Source organism: Lathyrus oleraceus, chromosome 5 (genome assembly GCF_024323335.1).
Source record: "Lathyrus oleraceus cultivar Zhongwan6 chromosome 5, CAAS_Psat_ZW6_1.0, whole genome shotgun sequence".
Classification (NCBI taxonomy): domain Eukaryota; kingdom Viridiplantae; phylum Streptophyta; class Magnoliopsida; order Fabales; family Fabaceae; genus Lathyrus; species Lathyrus oleraceus.
Genome location: NC_066583.1, coordinates 481,470,517 through 481,475,374, shown reverse-complemented (window position 1 = coordinate 481,475,374; position 4,858 = coordinate 481,470,517). Strand labels below are relative to the sequence as shown.

The 4,858-nt window shown below is 34.6% G+C and overlaps 1 long non-coding RNA gene across 1 annotated transcript; it reads right to left on the bottom strand.

Annotated features, from left to right (window-relative positions):
- Nucleotides 1-1,476: 1,476 nt before the first annotated feature.
- LOC127085576 (uncharacterized) lies at nucleotides 1,477-3,675 on the bottom strand. The gene is made up of 2 exons (XR_007789188.1): nucleotides 3,141-3,675; nucleotides 1,477-1,828 (listed from the first exon to the last, which is right to left on the bottom strand). It is a non-coding gene; the product is annotated as an uncharacterized LOC127085576 (long non-coding RNA).
- Between the last annotated feature and the right edge of the window lie 1,183 nt (nucleotides 3,676-4,858).

The window sequence follows — 4,858 nt, the reverse complement described above, 5'->3', positions numbered from 1 at the left end:
TCAATGGTATAGGTCAAAAGTGACCTATAATGTAACCTCATATCACATGCTCAAAAAAGTTGAATTAGCTCCCACTCTGAACATCAAAGTTGAATTAGACACATTGAATTTGATTGTTAAACTTATAAATCTTCCATCTCATAAATATTGAGCAAGTTATGGCCTTGGAAAGTTGACTTTCAAATTAGGGTTTAGACAAAATGACCTATAATGTTTCAACATAGAAAATGATTTTCCAAGCTAAAGTAGCTCTAAGTCTCAACATGAAAGTTGTTTGTAATGTCATTTAGAGTAGGTTTTCTCTTGGAATCATTTTCATATGGTGAAAATTGTAGGAGATAGGGTCTAGGGAGACCTAGTTTTGATTAGATGAATTCATCTGGCCAACCACCATCAACCAACTTGCTAAGCTTCAATTCTCTTGACTTTATAGGCTCATGGTAGACCATATATGCATAAGATGATGAATTTTGAAGTGTACCTTGAGAAATTTGATCAATTGGTGAGATAACTTGTTGGAGAAGTTACTCAAGATACCCAGTCAAACTAGGGTTTCCAATGCAAATCACCCTCAAACTCTTGAAGAAAACTTGATCAATATAACATGTAGAGATCCTTGGGATTCATATATGGTGCTCATAGCCATTCTTGAATCAATTCATGGTTGTGCTCTTTGTCATGAGGGTCTCAAACCCTAGATGTGAACTTGATGAATCAATGGGATCATGCCCTTCCTACAAAAGAGTTAGGCAAATACAAAGACATATTTTTGATGTTTTGGTTAGTAAAAATGATAAAATACAAGTATGGTACAATCACAAAGTGCTTGGTGATCTCACCCAAAACAAACCCAATGAAAAGGGGGAAGGAGAATGCCAAGGTATGATCCAAATGCTAATGCTTATGATGAAATTGCATGAGGGATCTTAGGGTCAAAATTGGGGTCTTACAAGACCAAACATATTGAGATAGATTGTCACTTTGTCAGAGAGAAATTTGAATCAGGTGACATCGTCACAAACTTTGTCAACTCTAATGATCAATTGACATACGTGTTTAAAAAATCTCTGTGAAGCTCCAGAACTAATTATATATGTAACAAGCTTGGTGCATTTGACTTATATGCTCAAGTTTGAGGGGGAGTGTTGATATTTGTAAATATAATATTAAGAATATTTGTATATTGAATAGTCTCACATCGACTATATCATATAATTAGTTATAATCTCTCTATATATAATAAAGTCTTCAGAGTGCTTTTCAAGACACATGGTTTATTCAAATGTCTTTTAGTCTCTTGTATTTCAACAACTAGTACATGGTCGCATGTTTCATTAATGTGTCATGATTTAAGTTTTCATTAAAATTCATTGATTCAAGATGTCTTCATTATTCATTAATCTCAATATCATATTGCATTTATGGTTTCCTAAGTACATAAATTAGCATGGTTTCAAAAGTTTTCAAACATGGATCTTTGGAAGGAAATGGCATTTGAATGCAAATCATGTTTCATTGGTCATAAGCATTTTCTCATGCATAAAACCTTCATTTTATTCATACAAAATCATTTCTACATTGTCCATACAAAAATACATGCAATTACACACAAAAACTAATGTTTGACCTACAGTTGACTTTGGTCAATTATTGACTTTTTGGTCAATCCACCTAAGTCATCCCTAATCCAAACTTCCTTGATGGATTCTCCATGATAGCATCATCACTTCCAACTTCATGATCAAAGGTAGCTTCATGTGTAAGAAACCTCCACATTTCCATCCATGGCATTTCCAATCTTGCTAGTATGATTCCATAAGGGTGAAGCCTACATACATCACCATAGGTATGTTAGAATTGCTACATAACAAGTGTTATACACCATTCTACAATGCATCAAACAAACATAGGCAATGCATTCTCATCCATTCATCACATGTCATACAAAACAAAACCAAATACATAAACCAAGCCAATGCATTCAACATATGTTATCAATTTACCAAGCATATACACATCAATTCAAAGCATGCATGCAACATTCCATAACAGGGCTGCAACAATCAGATCAATAACAAGATATCAGCTAGCATTTTCACCAAATTGCAAAACCTAACATTCAAGCATATGAGTAGCATTGCATTGAATTCATACACGTTCTAACATCCATGTTCAAGTTCCAAGCATTTCAAAATTCAAAGCATTTTAAGCATATAAAATGGAAGCAAACTAATTGGCATAGTACATCATACAACAATCACCAGCATCCAGCAAAATGTCACAACCACAAGGCAGGCTGCAATTAACAAAGCAATTACATTGCATCATAAGCATTTCAAGACAATGCATTCAACAGTACAAGCAACTTATCCATGCATTCAATCATGCAACAAATCAAAGCATAGAAGAAGAAAAAAAAAACAGTTGTAGCCATAATTCCATAACATTTACATTCATAACACATCAATAGCAACATATGCAGCAATCATAACATCACAAGCAGCTATGCACAGTCATCAGAGTAGTAGCAGTACAATTCATAACAACAATGCCTTTTAACTATTCACCAACAACACTAGCAAATAGTAGTGAATAATTCACCAACCACAAGGCCAAACAGCAAAATTAACTCCTACCATCCAACTAACATACATTTTTATCAATCCTAACTAACAGTTAACTACCAACTTAACAGAACTCTAAACATAACATAAAACTTAATGAAACTCGAGCTTCTCAAAACCTAACAGAATTCCTAATTCTAACTGAACCATAACTGAATTCACTCATCCCTAGGCATAACTAACTTCAGTTGCAACTAACAACCTATAAATCTCAACCTTCACTCTCCCTCGAAACGGGGGAAATTCATTTATCAACCTTCACTCAATCAAACTCAGAGATTCATCTTCATCATTCTTCAACCTTCATCTCAATTGACTCTTCATTCAGAGATCTTCACACTCTAGATCTCTCTCACTCATCCATCATAATCCCCACACTCTCAAAAATCAACTTTGCGCACGAACACGACTCGCAATCATACGATCTCAAAACTTAACAAAATCAAGATAAGAGAAGGAGAAGAAGGTAGAATATGAGGGAAAATCAAAGAGAATAAAGAGAAGTAGGAGTTTTACCTGAGCTCCGGTTCCAGTTGCATCCTCTCCGGTGAGTATCCACTTTTCTTCGTTGTTTGCTTCAATTAAAGTTACTAGGATGTAGATTGAGAAGGGAGGAATCAAAGCCCTAACCTCTTTGGCTTTGATTCCTCATGTTGAGCATTTTATTTTACCTTTAGCGTTAGGGTTCTTCACAAATTCCTCTTCTGTTTGGGCATTAAGATGAGAATCAACTGAAAATAACCATGGATTCATTACGTGCATGATGATACGAGTTTGATGGTGGTGTTAATTTTTGTTTTGGAACTCCAACGCCGCCAGAGGCGACCTCTAGCGCGGTGGAGGAGGGTGGTTTAAGGTTTGAGACATTTGATTGTGTTGGAAGTTCATTGCATGCATTTTTGCATTTTTTTTTCATTTTAATTGTATTCTGAATATTGAATGGTTCCCCTAACATGCATGTAACTGGGCTCACTTGCCCTAGGCCTTCATCACTTTTCTGTTTTTTACCCCATGTTTCCCATGTACCCCCTGACTCATCCAAGCAATTGCAAGTTGGCCTTCCATATGGCCCTACGTCCTAATTTGATGTTCACACCTTTGGCAGCCATTACCCTCTCTTTTTTATCAATTTTTCACATACTTTGTTATGGCATTTTAAATTCTTTTTATATTAAAAATATAATATTAACATGATTAGAATTATATCCATTAGGTTAATTGTTTTTAATCACTTTGAAATTTTATTTTAGATACATTGAAAATAATATGGTCCACATAGAATACTGATTCACCTTGATGGATTTGTATACCATGATAGCATGCTAATTCCAATTGGTCATGTGGTTAACTTTGCATTTAATTTTCCATTTAAAATTTAACTCTTTTATTGATTAAAAGTCATTTGATGCATGATTCTACTTTGATCCATTTAGCATTCCCTTTTTGTGGTTCATTTTAATAATGTATAACCCTAGACCTAATTCCTAATGTGTATCCATTAGAATATGCATCTTTGTTGTATTTCTCATTTGCATTGTATTATGTGATTGTGTTTGAGGATTATCATGGTCACTTGATTGTTTTAGGTATGGTATTGGTTTGTAACTTGTATGATATTTTTTCCTATTTCATGTATTGATTTGAATCATCCCCCCATTGTGGGTAAAGTGTCCCTCATTCCCATGAACTTGTAATAGCTTAGGATTTCCCTTTCCTTTAATGTTATTTATTTCATGCTAACTAACAAGATAAAATCAAACGATAAAAATATCTTTTTAAAAAGAATAAAACACACTCGATCCAACGTCAAGTGTTTCCCAAATCAAATTCACTTCAAAACAACATGAGTTCTTGATTCAACATCAAGTAGCTCATCTTCCATTCCATTATATTCACACTTCTACTCTATCTCTATCTCTATCACATTATCCTTCTCACACACCTTTCGTATCAAATAAATTTGAAACACTTGATCCAATGTCAAGTGCCTTTTCAAAAAAAAATCTCAATAAACTGGAAGGTAAAAGTGGGGTGTATGTACTTGTGCATAACACTCAAGTACTTGGATTGTCGGTTGTGCCTAGCTTGTGGCCTGATGCTTGACTTCCTTTTCAAAACACTTAACAATAAAACGAGTCTAATCCGGTGCTCTGAGAGAGAGAGAGAGAGAGAGAGAGAGAGAGAGAGAGAAAATAGTGGTTAGGATGTAATTGTCCTCTCAACTCCCGAGTATT